A 27124-nucleotide genomic window follows, 5' to 3' on the forward strand; every position below is an offset into this window, starting at 1 on the left:
CAACTGCTCAGGCAGCACAAGGCCAGTGCCAGTCCTTTCCTTGCCAGAGAGAACACAGGACATTATCTTTCCAAGCTGAAAGTGAGCCACTCGATAGATCTGCATCTGCAGACCACAACACACCTTTCATCCATCTGTCAAAACGTGTGCACCTGACTCCTTCTGTATCCACAGATACAGTGCTCAGCATCACACCTGTAACTAACTGTGCAGCTGCATCACTTGGGGTTTGGGCTGTTTTTAATTACTTCCTCTGAAATTCAGGTGGGACTGGTGGCAGGAGATGCAGCCCACCTGTTTTATCTCCTCATTGAAGATGCAAAGGGTGATGGGGAGCTGCTGCCCTAAAGCCGAGGCGAGATGGAAAGCATGATTGTGGTAAGTTGGTGTAGGAGTAAAGGAAAGAGTAGGAGCATGGACTTCTAATGGCAGGTGAGCTGAGGAAGCTAAGAGGTGATGGCTAAATGCACCTGCTGTTAACCTGCACCTTCTCAGAGCAGCTGTCAGCCTGGCACAGTCCCCGTGCTGATGTTTGTGGTGCCATGAGGTGCTCAATGTTCCAAGAATGTCTCAGCATAACCCCAAGGGTCCTGCCAGTCACGATCCATGGAAATCACAGTGTCACCTGCTCCCAGGCTGATGGCCATGCCATGGGCTCAGCCCATGCAGGAGCAGCAGGCTTCTCCTGGCAGGGCCCAGGGGCAAACTACAAAAGCTCTTACAATACTGAGAAAGAAGGTAATTTCTTACCAATTACTTGTAAAACAACATGTAATTAGTAGCACAGAACTGTCTGTGATGCATCTTTGGTTCTTTAGGCCGTTTGTTTTTTTTCCCCACTGTTTGTGGCACACTCCTACAGCATGTCAAGGCTACTGCACACTGCAGAGCAGTGGAGGAATAGAGTTATAATTGAAGAATTAACAAGTGATGTCATAAAACAATGTACTTAAAATAAAATGCATAATTAAAATAAGTGAACCAAAAAAATAAAAGATGTAACAGCATACACACACAAATGTTGACAGTAAGTCTCATGTAGGAACTGAAATATGTAATTTAAAGGGAAAATATAGCACCATGGTGGATAAATAAAATTGTGGCATAAACTAGCAAACTTCTCGGTGATTTGCCAAAAAAATATAATAATGTTGCAAAAGAAATATTCTCTGAAGTTAACAAATTTGGACCATAAAAGAGTCCTTTGGTGGCTCCCTGTGTCATTACTTGCTACCAAGGCGCTGCACTGATGGGCTCAGTGGGATCGCTGGATTCAGCGATAGATCAGTAAGCAGGAAAGCAGAGTTCCCACCAGATTTCCTGCCTGGAGAGTTGTTAGGATCCGTGCTAGTTCTTTAAAGAGCAGAACTGTGTACAATACTGCACTCAGAAAGACCCCGTTAGGAATATAATCTTCTGCTACAAATGAGATGTTTGGGGGAAAAAAACACAGGAAAGCCAAAAGGAAAAAAATAAACAACAACAAACAAGGCTGCTTGACTGAAGTTCATTGTAAAAATGCAATTTTTGCAGAGCTTTGCATGCTGCCTGTATCTCTGCTCTTGGGAAGACCAGAGAGGGGGGAACCCCTGGCTGCCACCTCCTTCTCCAGGCCAGGCTCCAGGCTGCTCATCCTGGATTCACCCCAGCTGGCTGTCGCTGCTGTGGGGCACCTAGCATGGAGCTGGAGGGTGCCAGGGGGTGCCCATACCTGAAGTCATGTTCATTCACAGCATGTAAAGTCCTCTACTCCAGTTTCTCTGCTTTGTTTCAGCACATTTATTTTTTTTAAAAACTCAAGACACCAGAAAAGATTTTAAAGCATGAGGCAGACGTGCTTTCCAAGAATAATTGCTCTTTGGCTGATGCACGGGAGCTCTGCTCATGCATTTCTGGGAGATGCCTGCAGACTGCTAACTGCTCTGGAAGCCTTTCAGCCTTTGCTGCCTGCAAATGGCATTATTATTCACTAATAGCCTTGGCTCACCATGTTGTCTTTTGGTTAGTTAGCAGCTATTCTGCGAGTCAGAGACAGGGAAAGAGGAACATATGTTTAAGCAGTAGCCAACTTCTGACCTGTAAAAAAAAAAATCCTAGAAGGTTTTCTCAGAGCAATCCCCACCATTAGCTGGGGAGTGATTAGGAGGGAACCTGTCAGCACTGGGAGGGGTTGTCCACCCCACCTCCCACGAAACAGCTGCTGTTTCTCAGGCAGGTTTCTGGAGAGGAGAATGCAGAGGATGCTCGTGCTGTCTCACTAACCCTAAGACAGCTGCTGCCACAGGGTCACGAAGCAGGAGGTGCAAGGGTTTCATGAGGGTAGAAATAGAGAAAACTTGATGTGGTGCTTGACCCCAAATATCTATGGTGGTGCATTTCCAGATCTAGATGGCTTTTCAATGCATCTACATGACAAATATTCATATACCTGAATAAAATTCAGGAGGACTTAATAATAAAATTCTTCCTGCTTTGTTTTTTTCCTAAAGGTTAGGGATTGTGTTTGTTTCATTTTGTTTTTCCAAGGTTTCTTGCTCACTTGCTCATTTCTTTTTGGATATTGTAGGATTCTGTTATTTACTGCTCAAGCAATCCCAAGAACTGCTCTACTGACATTTCACGGTATTTAGTATTGACCAAACACTACATGATAAATCTTTATAATACTCCAGAGAGACCATCAGGGGAGCAGTTACAAATGTATACATTGCAGTACATAGTGTTCTGGGTTAAATGAAATATAAAATCACATTGCCAGCCTGGGTACTAATGTCTCTCTCAGTATTCCATCACACCCCAGGTGCAGGTATGGTGGTTACCATTAAGACATCAACATTTGTCGATCGCTGCAGATGGTAACTGATGGATCACTCTTTCCCTCAGCACCTGGGGATGGGAATGGGAACTGCAGTAACATCAGTATCTCCCCCCATCCACTGCTCAAACCTCATGGGGAGTGGTGAGAACCTTGACAGACAGATGAATGGACAGAGTGGCACAGAGAGCCATGCAGCCATTCAGCATGGTCACCCATTACCCTCTTACATGCTAAGCTTTCTGCTCCAGGAGAAGAGCAATTTCAAGCTCTCATAAAGTTTGGGATTAGTTTTGAGTTTTGGTTAATTTATAGCCAAGTTGATTTCACTGTCATTAGCTTTTGTACGTTCAAACACGGTTTAATTTTCTTTGGAAGATGCAGACGTGTGTACAGCTAGATAATGCCCTGTTTATTTTACTGACTAATTCATCACTTAAAGTGCAGGGCTATAGGTTGAGAGACCAAGACTTATGCACAGTCCCATACCCCTAAATCAGGCCAATAAAAGTTAAATTCACACTGTTTGCAAGCACTTTATGCAGATGGAAAATGTCACCTTGTCTGAAATACTTTATGGCACGATGTTGAAGCAAAAAGAAATCCCACAGTGAGAGATTAAAAAGCTTCACTAATGCTTAGCTGGGAGGCACACGGCTCTGCGCCGCCTCCTCCCCGTGCAGGGGGGAGGCTTTGCTGGGTAGCAGTGTCTGGCTGTTGCTCTTGGCTGTGTTCAGAACAGCTCCACGAGCTCCAGTGCCCTGACACCCTCCTGGGCATCATTCAACCCAACCTGGAGCAGTGCTGAGCAATGTGGCCACAGGGAACATGGTCAGCCCCACCAATGAGGAGCTTGTCAGGCAAAGCTGCCAGGGCTGTTGCTTCAGCTTGGGCTCGTCTCACTCTGTGGCTTTAGTTGTGGGACAAGGGTTTGGAGAATACTCCTAAGTGGATGGTTATGCCCTATATAATTTACCACTTTGTATCATTTATTCAAGCCACCTCTGTGCTGTCTCCTTCTACCCAAGACAGAACCAGGTGTTACAACCATGGTGGGAAGTTAACATTTTTGAAAGCAACTCATAAATTGCAGAAAGCCCATGCTAACTTAGTTGATGACCCATTGCAGAATGAACACAGCCATGGCTATAGTCCATGCAGCAAGCACTGAGTTGCCCAAGGGCTTCCCCAGCTCAAGAGAAGCCCTGCTGTGGCCTCAGGTCCACAGGACCCAGGGATGTACAGAGCCCTGCTCCCTGCTGCCAGCCCGGCACCAGGCAAGTACAAAGTCACTGGAAAAGAGCATTCCCAGACCTGTGAGCTGTGCGGAGTCACACTTACTGAAGCAAAACCAACAGCCTCAAAAGCCCAATTCCCAAGCGGGAGAGACATAAATCATGGGTGGAGCTGTCGCCTCACCATCCGCCCATGTCGCTTCTCACGGTTACCAAAGCAGGAGCAAAAGTGATTCCCACTGCAAACTTCCCAAAGCTGCTCTGAAACCCTTCATCCCCCTCCCCACCAAAAGGCAGGGGGATCGCCTGGCTCCCTGCGCTCCGGCAGCACGGCTGACTGTAGGCAGAGCATTAAATGCTCTGAAAGCGTTTTTACAGTGGGGAAGTGGAGCCTCTGCAAACAGCTAATGGGTGTATTTCAATTCCCTATTAATTGCATATTTATTACTTGGCTGCTGCAAGGAAACGTCATGTTACGTTGATTAAAGCTTTGCAAGCTGTACAGTAAATATTTTAAACAAAAAAGGTTTTGATCTCTGTTGCTGTTGGGAAGGGAGGGGGGAAGCTGCCATTGGAGCTGCTATAATTAGCAAACTCCATTGCAGACAGTATTTCCCACAGGCTCTGCAACATGCTTCGTGTGTGTCTGCATGTATTTAGACAGAATATTATTTTATGTATACGTTAGCTATAAATTATATATATTTTTATATATATCTTGTGTGTAAGGGAAAAAGGAAGAAAGCAGAAAAGTTGTGCCACTATCTCAGATCTTGCAGACTGGAAGGATAAAAGGCTCAAAAGGCAGAAAAGAACAGGGGGGATTCTGGTGCACTGACTGAAGTTTGGGTGGTTAGATGACCTGCCTGCCAGCCCTTGCTGCCCAGATAACATCTGATTAATTAAGCCCTTGCCTGTACATGCTTCTGTTACAAACTGCCACGTCTCTGCAGTTTGGTCTCCCTCTCTTGCTGATGTCAGTACTGGTCCATATGTGAAGGAAGATTTCGCTGGTGAAAATTTTGTCAACATCACCCAGACATGGGGCAGAGATGACCAGCCACAGCCATCCCGAGCTTTGTCTCCTGACCATCTGTGTAATGTCATCAACATATCCCAACAGCAGAGAAAAAACAGTCCATATTTCTGACAGACCAAATCATCTTCATCTCATGTTCAGCCCCTGCTCGCCTTCTGCACAAGAAGCTGCTAGAAGCAAAACCTACAACAAAACTATGCCATCAATATGTGACCAGCAGAAGTTTTACTGCTGTGTTCACCCCAGAGGTGCTCAGGTATCTGTCCCAGCCCTGCCTTCCCCAACCAGCAGCAGCAGCAGCAGGGTCTCAATTCCAGCCCCCTGTACTGGCCAAGGGCAGCTCCCTCTTCCTCCAGCTTTTCTCTTCTTGACATATGACATGAATTAGAGAAGACATCAGTCATAGCCAGCCAAACAACCGTGGATACCTGCCACAGGACACGACAAGCTAAAATGACACTAATATAGGAGAGACAGCTCCAGCTAATAAGCCCAATGATTTACAGTTGTGGGCAAACTGGAGGGGTGTTGCTGGGAGGTTCAAGCAGCCCAAGCTTGGCTCCAGGGCTGAAAGACCAGCTTTAACACAAAGTAGTGTTGAGCTTTGATAAACCCCTTAAGGGCCAATACACCCTTCAGGGCACCAATTCATTGGTATCTTCAAATTTGATGTCTGTAATCCCCGATCCCACTGCGTGGAAGGCAATGCCCCCATCCCTCAGCCTGATTTATTTTATCTCGTAGCCCTGAGCGCAGTCGTGGTGCTCCCTGTTCCAGCATTTTCCCAGCATTCGTAGCTGCTGTAGGCAAACCAATGGGCAATTTTTAGGAGCAAAATTTGTTGTTGTCAAGTCTTAGGAGTTTATTAAGCTGCAGTATTTGACTTGGCTCATTTCCTACAGTGGCTCCCTTTTGGAGCTGTGTGATTGCAGGGGATGCAGCAGTTATTAACAGTAAAGCAAGTTTCAATCTCTTATGATTGTACATGAAGGCTCAGAAGTGTGAACCTTCAAAGGCACAAAATGCAGAAAGCAAAACCAGAAATTATTCAGAATTTATTTCTTCAACAAAGGATTCTGAAACCCATTTCAAAATTCAAGGGACCTTACGTCTGATTTTTGAAACAAAAGTTGGCAATGCTAAAACTAAATGAGCCATATTTACATCTCACTGATTTCTGTGAATGAAAGGGTGGCAGCGGAGGGGTTGTGGGGGGACACACAACTCCATTTGGCAAGTCCCAGAGCAGAGAAAAGAACTTAAATAAACAAAGCAGGAATGGAGTACTTTCAAAAAGAATCAAACAGCATGGACCATTAATGTTTTAAGAGATAGGAGCTGTATGTGAGCCAACCATCCCCAAGATATTTATTCCCTATCTTTAAAATAGGGAATTGCATTAGAACAGGTAGAATCTTTCAAAGCCGGGAAAATTTTTAAGGGCACTCACTATACTTTAAAGAAGACTTCAAAAACCATCTCCAGTATTGAGCTGAATAAGTTGGAGAGATTTGTAGGTTATAGCAAGGGAGAGTGATGGGAATACATACGAAGCAAGCTGGTTACTGCAGTAAACAAACCTCCCCCAAACTACCAGCAAGTGCTTCAGCTCAGGAACAAATGGCCTCACATCTAGAAATACATTTTAAAGTAAGACAAGGTGCTGGGTAAACACCAGCCAAGAGCTATAAACCATTGTTATAGAAGGTGAAAGGCAACTAGCCTTGGCCATTGGGTTGGCGAGGAAGAGCAAAGCCAGACACCCTGTTTTTCACAGACTGAGATGTAGCCTTGGGGAAGCCAGCCCCTGAAGGTTTTGAAATTAAAAATGATGAAAAAGGAGAAGTTTTCATTACAAAGGAGGACAACACAACACAGCTATAGAGGCAGAGCTTCAAACAGTGCTGCTTTAAATCTGCAACAAAGCCAGCAACTGCACCGGAAGAAAGCGGCTCTGCGCTGCTATTCATCCCGCACCATCAAGGGCAGCACACAGCTCGCCTTGCTGTGCATCCCGGCTGGGTGTAAGAATGAACTATTTTATCTCAAGGAAAGAGACATTATCATTAATTGACTTGCATAGTGCTTTTCTCTAATAGCTGGGTGCTGTAAAACAGAGATACTGTAATCATGCCGGGAGTTTGAAAATTAACAAAGATTGCTGGGCTTTATTTCCCCACAAAAAAATATGTAAGAAATGCCACCCCTCAGCTCTGCCAGCTGGCAGCACCCATGACAGTGAGCAGGCTGGGTGACCCCAGCATCCTCAGCCCAGCCCTGCCCCTCACTGCTGCTTCTTGGCCAGGTGCCTTCAATCCCCACCTTCACCTCTGCAGAAGTCTTCTCAGGCAGGTCTGGCACTGTCCTTGTGGTCGCAGCTTCCAGCTCCTGTCCCAAGCACAGGAGCTGTGGCACTGACTGCTGGAGGCTGCTTTTCCCAATATCAGTATGACTGTAACCCTGTGCAACAACTCCAGATAACTTGCTTTCCCACAACTGTCCTTTCAATGATCCCAGCAGACAAAGGTGATTGAACCTCCTACATCCTTGCAATATTGCCTCTCCACCACGTTAGGATTTATTATTATTATTAATTTTTAAAACCATTCTTTTCAAGGATTTATTATTATAATTACTATTCTAAAATACAGAATAATTATTTTGAAGAGTTGTTATTAAAATTATAATTCCTTGGACTCTGTCAGCTCTCCAAATTGTTTCAGGGATGGATTGAGGAGTTCAGAGGCTTCTTTGTTTGTCCATAGCTTGGGGCAGATGAAATCCAGAGCATGCCCAAGGCTGTTGTAATGGATGTTGTTACCCCTTCATGAGTGACTGGAGAGCTGGCCTAAGGCAGTGCAGCCCAGGGAGGCTCCAGCCTGACTGTGCCCATGACCGGCCGCAGGGCTGGACCAGGGTCTTTGAGTCAGCCCAGCACTGTTCACTGAAGTTACTTGCACCTCATGTGCTTTCAGAGACACCTCTCCTATCCCCCCTGAAGGCAAACATCTTCCCAGATAGCGTGAAGAGTCCTTAGTATAATATAAGATCAGGTCCAGCACACTCCATTACCAAGAAGATACTTAACTAATGTTCTGCTTGTAGTAGGAGGTCACAGGAGATTTATCTGAAGAGATGCACATAGAAAGAATTAGCAGACAAGCCATTTCACAACCTCTAATACCCTCACCTTCTTAGTTGCTCAGCTGAAATGCCTTCAGGGATACGTTTTACAGGAGCTCAGAAGTGAACTGGAAACTGCTTAGATCACACAACTTATGCATTTTAAATAGCAGTGTAAAATACCGTGCTTTACAAAAGCCCAGTGTTGTACTGAGGAGGAAAGGCATGCTCTGAGCAGGGAGGCTCAAAAAGTTGCAGGAACTACAATAGAGAAAATCCCACATACAGCAAAACAAATCTGTGACTTACTAAAGTTTATGATTAAAATTTAAAGACTGTTCAAGTTTTATTCCCCATAGCTGCTGCTCCCTGGACAAGAAGAGACAGAGAGAGACTGACCTTGAATAATTAAGCTGGTCTGTGGCACCAGATCAATTGCTGGTATTGGCAGAACTCCACAATCATGCATTTTGAAATGCAAGTGTCAAAGTGCATGTAACTGTGGGACTTTTGGTGCAAAGCAGCCAATATAAAGGAGAAGAGGTGAAGAGTGAGAGAAAATAGATTGTGGAGTTTTGAGCACAGTCATGGGGGAGAGATGGGGAAAGTTTCCATTTCCTAATTCTAACAGGGCAAAAATTGCAGCCTGACATGGTTGGTTTTTCCAGCCTTGTATAAGTCACCTGGTGCAAGCTGAATGTCTCTTGAGTGACTTAAATACGTCACTAGTTCTGGAAACAGACTCTGAGCAAGTACCAGTCAACAGTTAAATTGAAAATAAACTTTGTAAATCCAGGGAAACATCTCTGTTCAACATGAATTACTGAACAAACCTGAAGGTATTTGAGTCCAGGTAGGCATTCCCGATCATGTGGGCATTTTTGCTGCTGTTTCTGCCCTCCTTCAGGTACTCTAGCACTAAGGTGACCCACTAGAATGGAATGTGATGAATATTATAACAGCCAGGAAAGCCTTTATATGAACTCAGCCAAGTAAGACTTTGTATTAATTTCAGGAGCCATGGGAACTCCTATTTAAATCTCTTCCCAATCCTTTGACCTGCAGCTGTGTAGGTGGGAAAGCAACCTCAGGTAGATAAGGTAATCACTGTGTTCCCAGTGCAACAGTCCTGGAAGATGTCCTTGATATTGGCATTATCCTTAAGGCTCTCTGCCAGACACTTGGAAACAAAATTCAAGACAGCTGAGGTGGTCTTCCATTGGAAGGGCAAGGGATGGCATGCAGAGAGGATTTTTATGCACAAAGACTCAAAGTCTTCCCTGCCCAAAGGCTCTCTCTCCAGCCATGAGGAAGGCAGCAAGATGTTGGCATGGGTGTCAAAAGGCATTGGGGACTTTCCTGTTCCCTCTTGCAGAGTGGCCTGTGCAGCTCCTGCCAAAGGGGGAAACAGCATGGTAACAAGGGAAGGGAGAAGACATGGCCATTTCATTGCCAGTTTTGTAACTTTCATAGTGCTTTTTGTGGTGCCTGGTGTTTTCCAGAAAGCTCCAGCCCCCTGATACAACACCAGCATCCCCAGATCTAGTTTTGAAGCTCATCAAGCGTTACAATTTCCAGTTTTCTGAAGTATATCTTATGCCTGCAAATTCCAGAAAGAAATCAAAACCAACTCAAATCTATTTAACAAGGAAGAATGCTCATTCTTAAACCAAATCATTGTTTAAAACACTTTTTAATGAGTACATTGGGTGACCATACTATAGTGATCTGAAGACCTGGCTTAAAGTACAGTGGGAGGCAATGGAGAAAGCTTGATTATGGGCAGCTGCTGGTCAAATGGGCTGGAGAGGAAGGGGGACAAGCTCTTCCTCGTATTCTCCCAACCCATGACCACCCTTTCCAAGTACAGAGAGGACCCTGTATACTCACTCCAGTGCGAATATACAGGAAGGCAGGTGCCAGTTAGGAGAGCAAGAAGAGATAGAAGAGCTACACCACCCCTGTGCTACTCCAGCTCCCACTAATGCTGGCATATTATAGGCCTTTCAGTGCCTTTGTTCTCCTCCTTCCATTTCATGGGCTTTTGGTTCACACAGCTTCTACAACAGAGTGAAAAGGAATCAGCAGCCTGGGCTCCCCTCCTCAGTGGAGATGCTTTGAAACTTTCAAAGAACCCAACTCTTTCCCCACATCCCTGTTAATATGCACCAACTCTGCTCTTGATGCACTCCATTGTAAATGATGTATGAAATGAAATCTCCTCGCTCGCCTAATGCAGAGAAGAAAGGCTCTGTAGGCAATGCTACAACATTCCTGTCTAGAGATAAAGGCAGCAAAACCTCAGACTCCCTATGAATGATTTTTTTTTAAGTTGTTACTCTTCAGTGTTGGTGTTTCTCTCTTTATTTTTTTTTCTTTTTTTTTTCTTTTTTCTTTTTTTTTTTTTTTTACAGAGAGTGGGGATTTGAATTCAGATTTCACAGAGAAATCCAAACCACTTACATATATTTCTAAGCCTTTCACAGCAATTCTGTGACTGTTCCCATCCCCTCATCAGAGGGAATAGCAGCAGCAAATTCATTAGCCCCACAAAGCAGCAGAGTGAAAAGAATGGCTTAACACTTGCAGGAGGGAAGAGGCTGTGGATGTGGGGGATCGGCTGTGGATGTTAAGCTTGATCTGGATTTGAGACCTCCCTCCAGTTTTATATGAAGCTGTTTCAAAATCAGAATGTATCGATAGTCTCCAAAGGGAAAAGGGATCAACGCAGACTGGGAGCTGTCACGGGAGCAAAGTCTGAAGGTCGGCAGTTTAAAACAGAAAATACACCACAGGCTGTTTCCAAATGATGGATTAGTTGAGGGCAAAGGGAAAGTCACTGGAATGGAGAGTGGAGAAGGTGACTAAGACATTGCAAGAGGCACAGAGTGAGTATCTGCTGGTGATAAATAGCCTTGTACTACTGCTTGTGAAGCCCTTAGTATGAGTTTACTCCAGATGGACCAATGCAGCAGCTCCTGGGCTCAGTGGGAGCCCTCGTGCCCTCTGCACATTCATCCCTATCTCCCATGAAGCCACACCACAGCTGTCCTGCTTTGGCCAGGTAGAGCCCAGCTGGGGAGGAAAGGGCCTGTGCTGGCAGAGAACAGTCAGAGTTAGAGCTGAATATCCTTCACTGCCTTTTGGCAAGAACAGTGCAAGCCAGAGGGCTGGTCCCTGCTCTCCCCACATCCCCAGCAGGTACCTTGTCTTCTCCACTGTGACACTGGTACTGCAGAGATGACTGAGCAAAGCTTTGCAGGAGTAAGGGATTAACAAGCCATGTTGTGTGAAAGCAGACACAAGGACCCTCCTGCAGCAGGTCCTGCTCTTAGGCCAGGAGACAGACCCCCATACTGCTGGATTTTTTGGCTTCCTCTGGCCAAAGTAATACCCAGACACTAACTGCCTTTGTCCTCTGCAGCCAGGACTGAAAGAGGCCCTATTCTTTGGGCTGATACACATTTAGCCCACGTTCCTGGTGCTGCTCCTGCATGGTATGGGCTGTTTCTCTTGGCTCCTGTGCCATCACCACACACTGCCACACAGTGCTGCTGCCATGAGCAGTAAACTCTACTTAGACCTTAAAAAGCTTTAGTAAACTTCTAGGAATGACATTTTCGTAGCTGACAGATGAGTCACCCTGATGGATTATTAGACACAGTCAGCCATCCTTGCTAGACTTTACCTTACTAGTGAGTTTTAGGGGCTTTGCTTTCATTTTTCTTTCTCTTTTGTTTGTTCTGAGCAGCAACTCTCAGAATAGCAAAACAAAATGCTTCAAGGCAGCAGCTGGAGCTTGAAATTAATAATAAAAAGTAGTTGAGCTGATGTTTGGTTGCAGTGTCATGCTAGAAAATGTGTGTGTTTCATACAGCTGTGGTACTCACGAGCAACCTGGTTGGCATCCCCATTTCCACAGAGCCAGTGCTCATCATCATTGCCAGGGCAGGCAGGGGAGCAGAAAAGGGTCCCAGGGCTGGAAAGAGACAAACTGCTCAACAGCAAGATTTCCTGAGCACCACTGTGACTGGTGACAAACATGAACAGTTCCATAGCACAGAGGTCCACACTGACCCTCCCACCTGCATTTGCCTCTCCTGGCACATGCTGCCCGCTCCCGTGCTGCTGATTGCACGGACATGGAATCCATCAGCCCTGAGGAAAATACATTTATTGAAATACCACAGACACACTGTTACATCTGTAATAATTCTGCCCTTTTCAGACATAAGAAGGTAAAATCTGTGTGAGTTCAAAGTATTTTCAAAAAAAAACCCTCCAAAACTTTAAAAGCGTGAAAGGCCAAAGACTTTGAATGGCCAAGCAGTTCTGGCATGAGTTCAACTAAAGCTGACCTCCTTGCTACCCCTTATTCATGAAGTTACCAGCAAAAATATCTGTTTATCTGAGAATGGCACCATTATTTCCTAAAGTGCTTTATTTCTGTATTGGAAAAATTCCCCAACATAAGCTGAACTTTTATTGCAGGTAGATTTTTTTCTCATTATTCAAGGGTAAGAAGTGAATAGAAACGGCAGGAGGCCGGCTATTCTTTAGCTACACAAAGTGAAAACGATATTTTGAGGAAGATCAAAACCAGTAGCAAATATCCAGCCTCTTCCATGATGTGTCATATTATTTTGGCTGCAGACAAGTGACAGCGACACAGCACCTCAACCCCTGTGAGCAAAATGAGATGCAACAGTTTTTAATCAAACTCTACTCAGGGAACATAAACCAGAGGAAAGCAGACAAAATAACAAGAGTGATTCTCAGGCAGGTCTGCTTGAGCTGTGATTAATAATAACTACAATAAAAATGTTTTGTATTCCCAGACTTTGCCTTATCCTCTACTACTTTTGAAGCACTACCATCTTATTAAAAAAACAAACAAAAAAAAACAAAAACAAAAAAACCAAACAAACAAACAAACAAAAAAAACACACCACCATATTACTCCCTTCCTATGACTTTGATAGGGACAAATCTGACAAACAGCCAGGATACTCCTAGCTGGATGGCTGCACTGCCTGATGTTGGGGAAAATGGAACACCTCTGATTCTGCTTCTGGTTCCCCTCTTGCAAACACATCAAAACAAACACACTCAGGACTTAAACCTTCAGGAAAACACACACAACACTTCCTGGCTTGCAAGTTCCTTCTTCTTACAGGACATGAACATCTCATTGACGTAGCCATCCTTCCTCCTATTTGGTACCACAGGTGGTAGTTCGAGCAGGATAACACTGGAATAAACTTCTCAGAAGGCTCAGTCTAGGAAAATGTTAACCATGTAGTAGCTACTCTGTTGGGAGAGAGTTTGCTGCTTGAATGATACTAATTGACACCTTGGGGCAGGTTAGTGTAAAGCAATGCTGGTTTTGCTGCTCTCCATGACAAGGGTCAGCAGCAAGGAGCCCATCCCTGTGCTATCTCCGGGACACAGGGACACATGGGAGCTTTGCTGCTTGCAGGTGTTCCTGGCCACCAGGAATCTGCTATTGTCAGTCCAGAGGTAGAGAAGAAACACAAAGCCAAGCAGAGGGGGTTAACACATCTCTACATTCCTACAATAATCTCCAGGAGATCCCTGGAGATAATGAAATAAATAAAGAATTAGGCAGAATCAGCACCCAAAGGGGCAGGAGACAACTCTCTGCAGCCGCAGTCATGCACAGAGAGCAGGCTTTATAAAGAGAGCTTTAGGGGCTCTTTATGTGACACAAGCCTGAAAGGATTCTGCCTTGGAGAGTCACCATTTTAAGCTCTTAGAATTCATGAAAACAAATCTGACGAGTACAACACAAGTTCAAGCAGAGCACTTGAGCACTGCCTGCCTGCCTGCAAGTCACCACTGTCATCTGGGGGTGTGGATTTTCCTCTCCCCAGCAGGAGCAGGCTGGTGCAGAGCACCCCTCGCTCCCGGCGGGTACCCGTGCGGTGCCATCAAACATCAGACATCCCCCTCACAGGCAGCTCCGCCGTGAACCTCATGTCAGACACATCAAGTCAGATTGAACCCAGAGGGCACAGTCCAATTATAAAGGAAACTTCAGAAAAGGTTTAGAGTTGGAGAGGGACACACAACATCTTTACCTGCAATTGCTCAGCCAAGCCCACAGACTTGGCAACCCCTGTTCCATTATAGCATTGCTAATAATAATCGTTAATCAGTTATTTAAAGTCATTCACATGTAAAGCTATGAGCTTTTTTTTTTTTTTGTGAAGCTAGTATAAATCAAACTTACAGGCAAAAGAATAAATACAGAGAGACAGCTGTACAGATCACACTGTCACACCAATCACTGCTTAAAAGCACACACTGTAAATAGCAGACAAAATTCACCCCCAGTGGAATGCCATTGACTGCATGGGCTGGAGCTGCAGCAGGGATAAATTGGCCTATCAAAAATACATAAAAATTTAGAAACAGAATTTAGTGACGTGTGGAAGCGATTTATCACATCTATGTCACTTAAAATTACATTATCACTAGCAAACCCATTAAATATTATGGGTTACATTAAGATTCCTGAGAGGCCAAACAACAAAGGAGGTGGTAGTGATTGGATGGGGCAGGAGGGGATTCATACACTGACCCAAAGACCAGGGCCGCCAGCTACTCACCTGGTCTTGAGCCAAGCCTGGGGACAGGCACAGAGTGCTGCAGGGTGGCAGCCATCAGGTGCACGAGCAGGATGTGGCCACGCATGTCCCTGGTGGTGCTGGCAGGAGACAGGGCACTGTCACCATATCCACGTAGCAGTGGTGCCACCGGCTCCTCAGTCTATTGTCTCACAAATGGGAGATAAGTCCACCGAAACACAGTGTTTTGGAAGCCCAGCATGTTCATCCTCCATCTGCAGATTTCTGCTGCAGCATCCCGGTTCTGTAACACCGTCGGAGTGCTGCTGCTCTAGCTGGCTTTCCATTTTCAGCAGCTGCAGTTTGCAAAATGAGCCTTGCAGGGAGTGGGAGGGAAGGGAAGGAGACATCTCTTTTTTTTGTGCGACTCTCATGGTGTTACCGTGATCTCAGACCCGTAGAAAATCATTAGGCTGCTTCACAGACCCCTCATCAGTGGTGGGAGCTGAGCTCGCGGTGGTGCCTCCACAGCCGAGTTCGGTGTCTGGCTGCAGCAGGAGCCATTAGGTTTGGTGCATGGGCTCATCAGGGAGCATTGCAGAGACATGGTGTATCACAGGGTGTATTTAATGGCAATAATCATGTTTTCATGGAGGTGGGCTAAGGAATTTTGCCTAAGCCTGGGAGTGTCCAAACTCAGCAGTTCTGCTCAGGGATTTAGACAGTCATGACGCTCAGGATGGCTTCAGTGGCAGCCCAGCCTTGCAGGTCCAGCTGTGGTGAGCAGGCATTTAGGAGAGCAGAGCTCGGCCAAGGCAGAGCAGCCAGAGGGAGTGGGTGGAATGCACAGCCCAGCTGATGCAATAAAAGAACAACCAACTGTTTTCTGTTGGAAAAAAATCCCCACAACTTGCTAAATTGCCTTACCAGGATTTGATTATTGCAGATACCGGGCCAGACAGCCTCAGTCACAAAACATTTCATTACTCTCACTACAGCTGTGGGTTGTATTCTCCCATTCACTTACACAGCATCCGCGGCTGTAGCACATGGACGCATCGACTTCTGACTGCACACCACAGTGTTTCGGTCCAGTGCCTTTGCAATTTCCCTCTTCTTATTTTTTAAATTTGTTAAGGACAGCAGGTACACAGGAGCACAAATAGAAGCATTATATCTTCAAAGATGTCAGTAGGGAGGTCTGACGGTATTGAGGGGACATGTACCCTGTGTTTTTCCCTCCACTGGTACAGGGGACAGCTGGGGACCCTGAGCATGGCTGCTGGTGTAGAAATCGGGCAAATTCAGCACAGGCAGCTGGCGAACATTCCCCTGATGTGATCACAGGCTTTTACCTAGAAGAGAGGAGGCAGGAGAAGCCATCCACACTTCCTGTAATCGAGGTGTCACGATGCATTAGTCTGGAGATGTAAAAGAACAACAATTGCATCTTAAACTGTGATAGTTAATTTATTATTGCAGAATTGAAAGGCAAAGTGTAGGAAGGGTTTTTTTCCACACCCTGGATAGATTGTTAAAAACCAGATACATTAATCTTTTTTTTTTTCTTTTACCCATGGCTATAAAAACAGAAAGTTACCAAAAGAACCAAGAAGAGAATTGTAGGTTTCATGGCAACTTATGTTCCTGAAATTCTTCAACAGATATTTCTAGCAAGAGTTGCTAACAACCTCAAACTGTATGACTGCTTGTTGTTCTTCTGCTAATTGATGTTCTTACACAGCAGCTTACCTAATACCTGCCTCTTCAATCAAATTTTATTAAAATTCCTTAGCAGTGCAATGAGAAATAATTATCTGATATTTTATCCATTTCGGATTCCAAAATCCCAAAGCATTTTCCTTGCATCTGGTAGGCCTTGTGGGCAAGAGCTTTTATCCCCAAGCGACTGAAGGATGCACCAATCTAACAAAACTTGGTGCAACCTAAATAATGTTACACATGAGCAGGCAGCAAGGCTGGCAAGGGAACAGGCTTTCCTCCCAGTCCTCACCTAACCCACAGGAGGCTTTTTGCTTTGGAACAGCTATGCAAGAGCGTTATTTGTCTTTACATTTCTATTGTTCCCTCCTGACCAGACTTTATTCCTGAAAGGAACAAAAATATCCCAGAGATGACTGACTTCCTGGGAGCAGTAGAGATAATTTGATTTGTTTCTCAGCTGCTTTTATCCCAGTTCTAGAAGAATGGAATCAATAACATGGTTTCAGGCCTGTGCCTGCTGTCGAGTGCAATTGTGTGCCCCAGCACTCTGGTCATGGGCTCAGGTCTGATCCCCCACTGGCACAGCAGGTCCTGGCACTGCCCCATGGATGCTCAGGAAAATGATACTAACTGGGTGCTCTCTGTACAGCCTAAACCTAACTAACCCTAACCCTTCCCTGAGCACCCAAATAACTGCAGCACAGACCATGTCGCTGCAGTTATCTCCACCTAATATGAGCTCCTGGGCAGCACTTCAACATACCTAAAAGAACTAAAAGAAACAACAAACTGAAAGAAGGTAGACTGAGATGAGGTATAAGGAAGGTGGTTTTTTACAATGAGGGTGGTGAAACACTGGCATAGGTTGCATAGAGAAGCTGTGGATGCCCCAGCCCTGGAAATATTCAAGGTCAGGACGGGCTTCTGAGTAACCTGAAGTAGTTGAAGATGTCCCTGCTTATTGCAGGGGGTTTGGACTAGATGACCTTTAAATGTCCCTTTCAACCCAAACTATTCTATGATTAGATGATAAAACCTGGATGCATTATTTCTTTCATCATGAGATTCTCTGTTTCCAAAATCCTGGTATATCCACCCATCTCCTGCATGGCACACAACTACAAACCATTAACATCCAGAGATGCTTTGAAGTACTACTAAATTGTTTCCATGCCCAGTGGTTTATGCTGCTAATCAAATCCGATATATGACTAGCCCAAATACCTAGTAGGCCTTATTCACAGCTGGAAACATATCAAAACCAGCTTAATCAAGAGGTGGCCTTTAGATTAAAGCCAAAGTAAAGCTTTTCCAAATTTTTCCAAATTTTGATTACTGGATATGGGTAACAGGAAACTGAAATATTTTAGTAAAGTCTGTACAGGTACACAAGGTAAAAGCAGTGTAAATGTTCACTGAAGGGTTTGGGATAAGAGGTGGCCCTTGCACTACATTTCAAAAGCAGGTGTTTGAAGAATTCTGGCAGTAAGATAAAAAAGGCGATGAAATGGAAGCAGAACCAGAGGCTCTGTAGTCTCAATTCTGCCTCCCTTTGTGCCCATCAGTCTAATGGCTGCATCTCACAGCCTCATCTCCTAAAAACTGTGGGTGTAAATTGGACATAGTGGTGGAAGCAGACATGGCAAATTTGTTCATAATGGAGGTTTTCCCCACATTAGGAAGCAAATAACTTCAGAAAAGGACAGTTTGCGCTCTGTATACATTGTGGTTTTATAGGACTGCGGCAAAACAACTGCAGAACCCAAAGCAGCATGTTTCCTAATTCTCTCGGTGTGGTTAGAGTTCATCACAAAATGGGATACTAAATTAAATATAGCTATCACAGGCTGATCCTCCTCACTCAAATATATCGTTATACACAAATACACATTCACGCACATCCACACATATGTCCCCCCAGCCTCTGCGTACACACCGTTCCACCCACCCGCGGAAGAAAGATTCTTCGGATGCTCTGCTGCGACATTTATTGACAAAGTCCCAGGGGTATTGCACCTATTCTTTTTGGCATTACACACGTAATGCAAGATATAAAATTCTCGGTAGATGTTCTAAGTTTGTATTTAATAGACCTGGAGGCTCTGAGTGCCTTTTCACAGATTGCGTTCCAGCTGTCTGCCGATATTTGAATGTGCAGGTCTTGGTCCCATGCTGTGCAAACAGGCAGCCTCCCACGCATTTTGTGTACCAGGAGTAATTTATGAGTCTATCTATAAAGGAAATAACAGTGCGTTAAGAAGGGGTTATGTAAAGCTCTGAGATTGAGAAGTAGCTCAGTTAACTCAGTACAACTTCCCAACATCACTGTTATGTTTCAGCTGATTTACAAAAACAGGAGGCCTTCATCTGGTGATTCATATTCTTTGTGAAGCAGATGGGGGGGGCTGGAGGAAGTATAATAATTGTCCCTACATAAATCTTACGTCACTGAAAGGCTCCTACCTTGAAACCTCATAGCCATTAACCGTCTTTTGCAAATATGAGTGTCTGAATTGAACTGCAATTCCCAAGACACCGTGGGATATTCTGGTACCAACCAAATAGTTGAAAAAAAAAATATGAGGCGATGGCCATTTACTTTCCATCTCATGCCACAGAGATTTCTTCTAAATTGTCATTTATTGCAGATCCTACTGGCAATGCATTGGGATCCACATAATGAAAGCCCATGGGGAGTGCCCCACACCCCTGTCAGGAGCCATGGAAGAGCACTGGGACCACAGCAGGGCCAGAGCAGATGCCAAAGGGAATGCCCACCACCTCACACAGTGATCCACGTTGGGCACTGATGGTGGATCAAAACAAAGATGTTGATTTGCAACACTATTTTTTTCCTATTTGCCCCCCCCAAAATGGAAGCCATCCGGTAGCTATCAGAGACACCTGCTTTGAAGGCTTGTCTGCTAACCAGTTCAGTCCTGCTTTGAGAGAAAGCAAGCAGATAACAGGGTCTGAACAACAAAACCTTTCCTAGTTATAGAGCAGGTTGGATGTAGCAGCCTCACATCCCTTCTTGATTGCAAACAAGATACAAAATGCAAAAGTTGCAAGCCAGTCAGCTTAACAAGTTCAGCATTATTTATGTCCCTCAGAACATGAATATTTAAAGTGGACAATGACCTCTAAACAGAAGAAAGTTATCAAAATCCATATGTGCCACCTATCCACCCAGAGGGCAAGCTGAGCTTGCTGCTTGACTTGGGTCAAAGGGGACCAGAGCAGAGGCATCATCCTTCATCTCAGGAGCTGGCCACCAAGTCATCCCCAGCGTGGCACTGACCTACAAAACACTTCTTTCTACAAGTCTGCCTATAAACCACTTGTGTCTGTCATCAGCTTGCAGCTGCTCACAGGCAATAAAGCAGGAGCAGGCAGTGTCTGGCACGGTGCCGCCGCTGGAAGTCCCACACTCGAGCCTCACGCTCAGGTATGTCCCCAACAAGCTGCAAAAGAGGTTGCAGGGTCTAAAATTTTGGCAGGCAGCCAAGCTGCCCAGCCAGCAGTCACAGCCGTGGTGGTGTCCTGAAGACTGACCTGAACTGTCAGATGAAAGGTTCTATCCCAAATGATGGTTTTCAAAAGCATTTCTCCCCACCTTATCCCAAGCTAGTGACAGCATTAAACATTTCTAATCTCACAAAATACTCCATTCGTTTCTGCTCTTTTAAAAAAGAAAATTTCCTCTTCCAGCTTTCTTGAGACTGTTACTAACACGTTATGCACTTTTCTTTTTGCAGGCATTCCTATAAAAATTCTCAGGGATCTAGACAAAACCACTGACAAACCTATTTTTCAAGACATGATTTCAAGACAAAACCAACTGTGGACATGGCAATTTCTCCACATTTCTCAGCCAACAATATTGCTGATTTTGAGAAGTTTCTTGGTGGCTTCAGGAGTATCTCTGAGACCCATCGTGGGGCCAGCCCCAGCCCTGTGCAACCACCTCTGCACCATGGGTTCAGAGGCACCAGCACCACCTTCATGGGTCGTGTCATTGCCACTGTCACACGGGCCAGCAATGTCAGGTGGATGGATCCACGTGGAGCAGGCTCATCTGAAAATTAGAGATAATAATATTTTCCTACCTTGCAGGCCCATGACAGGAGATCTTCATTAGCGCTGGGGAGGCAATCAGAGCGTCACCATGATGAGAGCCATAAAAAGCTGTCCATGAAATGTGTCAATCACAGCCAACCAGCCTGAGCCGAGTCCTACCCTCTCTCCTCCTGTCACACAAGCGAGCCAGCCCAGATTTAAAAGCCAAGGAACTGTCTGCCATTTTCTCTGGTGTTTTAGCCACTGGGACTCAAGCTTTGCCAACTGTTAGCACCTAATGTTGCAACCAGCACATTTCAGCTTCAGCTTGTGAGATTTCTGGCATTTCACTTATAAAGATGCTGAGTTCCTAAAAAAAGCACTTTTTGCAATGGAAGTTTCTCATGAAAAATGATTCACACCCATTTTTTCACCAAAGTGTGTTGAAAGCCAAAGGAAAAAAAAAAGCCAAGAAGAAAGCAGCAAGCAAGCAGCCCTGGAGAACACCCTGGGGAGATGAGACCCTGGCTGGTGGTACGACAGTGCAATGGTGCGATTTGCTTTGATGTCTGGTTTGTAGGGCTGGGACCTTCACAAAGAGGAAGAGGAAGAGCTGAAACAATCATCACCAAGGGACGAAACCATACAAAATCTTCCCCTCTGGGGGGTGAATTCATCACTGGTGCAGGAATGCTTTTGCCATCCAATAGAGTGCCTGGACCAGAACCAGGTTGGGCTCCGGAATGGCTCCATTCTGTGCTCACCACTTTCCAACAGCTCCTCCAGAAATGCTTTCTCACCTCAAAAACCAAAATCCCAGTTCTTCCAAGCTGCTGTGTTTTGCAGGTAGCCCCAGCACACTGCCCTCCTCCTTGCTCTGACAGTTCAGGAGAGAAGAAGATTTCTGGGTACAGTCTGACACCAGATCAACTTGAAAGTTTAAAATCAAAGTGGATGAGAAATAGATTCATTATAGACTAATTAATCCAGCAAAAGATCCCTGGACAAAGGCTGATGACATTCACTTCAGTATAATTTTGAAGTAAATATGAGAATTCACAGAAGAAAAAACACAGTTGGGGAAAGATGATTTTTGAAGCATAAATATAGCTCATTTCTAGCCCCTCTCCTCCACATATCAATTAATGAAGCAAATCATCTGTCTGAATCAAAGATGTGGGAGAAAAACATAGTTATCTATTTGAACTACAAAAAAATTAAAGGATTTAAAATGAAACATATAATTAGCCTGTAGGACTCTCTGCTGTAGGTTATTGAGGCAAAAAGAAAACCCTTACTAACTTTCAAAAAAGGACTCGACAGCTACAAGAATAGCTTCTGCAGCTCTGCAAAAGCAAGAAAAGCGTTCATCTTCTGGAGACAAGCAGGTCCAGCCAGAGACTAGCTCTGGGCTACAGGGTTTGTAATTCTGTCCCTACACAGGCTCCAGCTGTTGTCACATTTTGCCCAGCCTTGAGTTCTTTTACTGGTTTTGATTTTACTATTTTTTTTAACCTACTTACACATGCAGGAGCATCTGTCTGCCCACCATGCTGCACACCGTGGTCCCAGCACTTGCTGGGGCAGCTCCCTAAGTACTCACGGGAACTGCTTCACTTTCCTTGGACCATAAGGGAAATTAGGAGAGCACAAACACCAGTGAACAAACCCCTTCATCTGTCGGGTCCTGTGCTGATGCTATTGGTGATTGTAACTGCTGAACCTCCATCAAGGATGCCAGCTCTCACTCCCCTGAGATCAGGCAATCAACAGAGATCACCAGCACAATACCTGGCATACAAGGGCTTCATTCAGTGGTGTTTGTGCTCCTCTGATTGAAGGCAGGCAAGAAGCTCTACACATGGCTATTTTCATCAGCCCCCGGTGCTGCAGGACACAGAGCTGATGAACACCAGCTGGCAGCGGGAGGACGTGTTCCCACCAATTAGCTGTATGATGATGCTCTGCAATCTCCTCGGAAGCATCTGGCACGGGCCACTGGCAGACCCAGCTATGGGATGAATCGGTGCTCTGCTGCGCTGTGGCGACTCGCACGTTATTAAAGTTTAGATTGAAATGAGGAGTTCAATGTCAAATCTATGAGCCCAGCCAAAGGCTCAGCAGATGCTGCATATATAGATGCATACGGAGGCTACTATTGCTCTGAACAAGCCTGACTCTGGCTTTCATAGATATAGCACAAGAACACCCCTTAGCTGGCATCTTTTTTCCAGAGATTATCACTTGCATAAACATGAAGTACCTATGGGTCACATCTGAAAACCCCTCTTTATCATTGCTATTTATTTGGGAATGCAGAGGATGTGAGAGGTTCCAGGCAGGACAGGCACCACTGATCTTCCACCAAGCCCTGGATCCACGCCTAACCTTCAGTGTGGCTGTGTTGCCCCTCCTTGCATCAAGACAGAAGCAAGTGCAAAACGCCGTTGTAGGGAGCTGGAAGCATTTGCCTGCAGTCTGATATTACTTTAAACACCTACCCAAAGCCAAGGGAAAACTCCTGCTTGGTGCCTGCTGATGAAGTTTTTGGAAACAAGCAGGTCAGCATAATCCAGTCATCCTCAAATAAATGACCATTTGACACCTTCTGCGGGTAGAGCAGAGGTTTTACCAGCTCAGTTTAAAATTTATGAGGCATTTGATCAAGATCTAAAAAAAAAAAAAAAAAAAAAAAAAAGTGAACTGAAAATTATTCCCACAAAAATAAGATCACTTTGACTAAGTTACTTACTTCCCTTCAGAGGAGATTTAAGGTTTTTCTCTCTTCCTCTGCAATCTGGCTCCCTTTTGAAGTTAAAAGAAAGAAAGGTTCAGGGGCTTTTTTATTTAAGAAGAAAAAACAACCTTCTTCTCTTTGAAACTATTTTTCTTAGACAATTGCTGTCTCAAATTTTAACAAATATTCGCTAATTTGCACCTTGTTCAAAAGTGAAACAGTAAGTTTGATTTTTTTATTATAATTTTTTTTTGCCTACTGAATGTTACTTCGCCTTTCTTTGTCTTAGTGGCAGAAGGGAGAGTCTTAAAGGAATCAAACTACCAGCTCCCTTCCAGATTTTCACAATTTGTTATATAATTTCTTAAAAGGAGCCATAAGGCCACTAGGAGAGAAAACAGAAATCTTTTAAAAAGAAGAAAGAAAATAGATTTTTTTTCACCCATCTTCTTGTAGATGAAGTAGATGAGACTAAAAGAGGTATTTCATTTGAAAAATTGAATTCAAGCCCAAGAAAAACAGCTGACAAGGTGTCCCTGCTAGGAAATTCATTCGCAGGGACCAGACAAGGGAAATAAGAGACTTTCTTCAAGGACAAAGAGAAAGGAAGTTTTGAAAAATATGAGCTCAATTTAAAATATCATCTTTTTTTTTTTTAAATTTATTTTTCCAAAACTATATGAGAACAGACGTGGGGTATCGTTTTCCTGAGGAGGAGAATTTGGGCTCTGTATGTTCCAGGTACAGTGGGGGCAGGAGTGGTGGGCAGGACTGGGAGCAGGCAGAGCTATATGTGTGTCTCCCTGTAATGCTGCCTCAAAAATACCATGGGGCTTTAATGCTGAGCAGTATTTTAGGAACCAGGTACTCAGGACTGCTCACAGTGCTCTGCGTTGCTCCAGCAACAAGAAGCTCATCTGAGCGGCCAGCGAGATTTCCCCTGTGAGAACAACCCCACCAGGATCTCACAGCCAGGGGTAAAGGGGTGGCCGAAACAAAAAGGGAGCAGAGAGAGTCAGCACTGTGGTCCTCTTCACTTGAGGGTTTGTGGTGGGTGCTGCTGGGAGCAGCCCTGTTCTCACAGAGACCCACATCCCCTTACAACATCCCATCTGGAGAGTCCTCCCACTTCTCTGCCCCATGGGCATGAGGGGTTCTCTAGACACCTTAATCCATAAGTCTCCCTCCATCTCCTCCTGTGCACATGCTTACACATATGCGCTCCTCATCCATATGCATGCCCACAAGGCAAGTGCAATGAAACATACCCAGCCTGTCCTTTCCCAGATGGAGCAGATCCTCCTGTGGCTGCTCATGACGGAGCACATGCACCAGCTCCACTGCACCGCCACCCAAACCGCACCAACAGGCACGCCACATCCATATTTTCCAGTCTCCTCTGAGGTGAGCTGATAGCACCTCATCCCCAGCCCAAATGTGGCCCAGCTCCTCGCTGCTTTGCAGCTGGAGAGAAGAAGCCTGTTGAGCATTGCCTGGGGCTGGGGCGGCTTCAGACAGGAAAGGTGAAGGACACAAGAGTTCATGAATATAAAGGTGTTTCTGGGTAAGACAGGCTGATATTTACACCAGGGACTGGATCTGGGCAGGACTGAAGAAAACTAAATGGCTCTGGGGAGGAAAAACTAGCCTCTGGTTTGTTGTTATTTACCAGTTTATGAGCATCAGTGTGTGCGATGGTGGGAATGTTTGCCCATCTCTAATCAGATAAACAGTTTGTCTGTAGCCCAGGAAGAATGGCAAATTAACCCAGAATTCTGGTGCTGGAGACATTTTGTACTGAAAAGATGTGTTTGGTGGCAGACTTACAGATTCCCTCCTGGAACACCCATTTGCATCCAGGATGTTTTCTCTCCAATATAAAGCCAGTGAAAACAAAACCAAACAGCCAAACACCCTTTCCAACAAAAATAAATGAGCTTAAGCATCAAAACATATCCACTATTTGCTTCTGAAAAAAATAAAAACAAAAGTCAAAGCCTTTACTAGCAGACTTTCACGTCTTTTCAGCTCAGAACATCATTTCATTTGCAAGTTTCCTCCAATTTTTTTTAATGCTTTCAGGTGAAAACCAAACCAATATTAACCTGAATCACATTTCCTTTTTCCTCTTTCAATTTCTTTTTTCATCGAATTTTTCCTCTGAGACTGTCCCCATCAGCTCTCACCTCTCCAGGGAGCTCTGCAGCTCTGCTCAAGGACGCAGAGCCAGGCCCAAGGAGTTTCCATGGTTCCGTTCCTGCCTGAACCACATCACCTGAACTGAGAGTCTGCATCAAGCATCATAGAATTGCCAGTACTGGGGGCAGCCTACCCCTACCTGGCCAGGTGTTCCTCTGTTTCTCTCTGGTGCCAAAGAAGATTAACTGCATTTTTTTCCAGCATGTCTCAAGCTGCATCTTCTTTGTGAGAACACAGCAAAACCATCACCTCCACCAAGCCAAGGAGCACGAATATGTGCATCTGGTCAAATCTTTTCATGAATAACTTAATAATGCCAGGCAAATGAAAAGTATTCTGCATTAATATAGCTTGGCCATGATGCTATTACAATAAAGATAACGGACCTGAGTGAGTTCTGTCTGCATCAGGGAGCAGCCTTTAACCACATCCTGCTTCATTAGCAGCTGCCCTGTCCCTCATGCAGTCATGCTACAAAGCTCTAGATGTGTGAGGGGGACAGGGACAGATGAGCAGGGCAGAGCATCATTTCAGGGACCTTTTTCTGCTCCTTCAAGACACACAGCGAGGTCACCACTGCTCTTTCCCTCCTTCTATTCTTTCCCTGCTTGGTTTTCACAGATTAGAAAGCCAGGGCTTTGCTGTCCCAGATTGTTCCTCCCTCCTCCCCAGCCATATTAAAAGCCACAGGAGGGTATTTATGTGAGGAAATCTTTGCAGAGAATCCCCTGCTTGGTCCCTGTGGAGCATCGGGTTTGTTCTTCCCCAGCTCCATGCAGCAGAAAAGCTGCTTTCAACCGTACCTCATGCAGATAGCTGTGCTAACCCCAGCACTCATGATCCCACTCCTGCCTGAGCTGGGACGAGGACATGACTGCATTGCCCTCACTTTGGGCATATCTCAATCTTTCTTTTGGTGGCACATGGGATCCCCATGGTCCTGCAACCCCACTGGGACTCTTTGAGCTGCACCTCTCTCTCCCCAGCATGAGGCATTGATTCCTGCCCAGCAGCTCGACAAGACAGACAAACATCTTGATACAGAGACATTTCCGCAGCTTTTTGTTTTTTGTTTTTTTTTTTTTTTTTACCTTTTGGTAACAAAGTAGGGAAGTCAGAAGCAGAGGTCTCCTCCTCCTCCTTGCTGCAGGCACTTCCCAGGCAGAAGCGGTTCCCACAGCCCCTCTCTGCAACTAATTCCCCAAGCTGCTTCCTGGCACCCAGGGGAGAGGAAAAGATCATTATTGCTTTTAAAATGAGACTGTGGAGAAAATATACACTGAATCCAAAACAGTAATTGTATTTCCCAGGGCTGGAGGGGCCCTTTGCTGCCAGACATGCAAAGAACCTGGCTCCAGCTCCCCATCTACAGCACATGAGTACCCAGAGTGCTACTGCCTGCTGTGGGGCAGGGAAGAGATAGGAATCTCCTGAATATTTAAAGCCAGGTTGTATGGGGCTGTGAGCAACCTGGTCTAATGGAAGATGTCTCTGCCCATGGGAAGGAGGTTGTAATGAGGTACCTTCCAACCCAAACCGTTCTGTGATCCTGTGATCTGTGAGTTTATGGTTCCATGGGCTAATGGTGCTACCTGTTCTGTA

At 45.1% G+C, this 27124-nt stretch overlaps 1 long non-coding RNA gene across 2 annotated transcripts in view; it reads right to left on the reverse strand.

Moving 5' to 3' along the window:
• Positions 1-26700, reverse strand: part of LOC126637438 (uncharacterized) — a 52083-nt gene extending 25383 nt beyond the window's left edge. Inside the window, exons 1-2 of one of the 2 annotated variants that reach the window (XR_007628328.1) lie at positions 26614-26700; positions 14845-16223 (exon numbers count right to left, since the gene is read on the reverse strand). This is a non-coding gene — a long non-coding RNA (uncharacterized LOC126637438). Of the gene's footprint in view, positions 1-14844; positions 16224-20636; positions 20816-26613 lie in introns of those variants that run through there. The other variant, XR_007628327.1, reaches the window with a different exon arrangement.
• Positions 26701-27124: the final 424 nt, after the last annotated feature.

Source organism: Myiozetetes cayanensis, unplaced genomic scaffold (genome assembly GCF_022539395.1).
Source record: "Myiozetetes cayanensis isolate MyiCay16 unplaced genomic scaffold, myiCay2020 scf15, whole genome shotgun sequence".
NCBI lineage: Eukaryota > Metazoa > Chordata > Aves > Passeriformes > Tyrannidae > Myiozetetes > Myiozetetes cayanensis.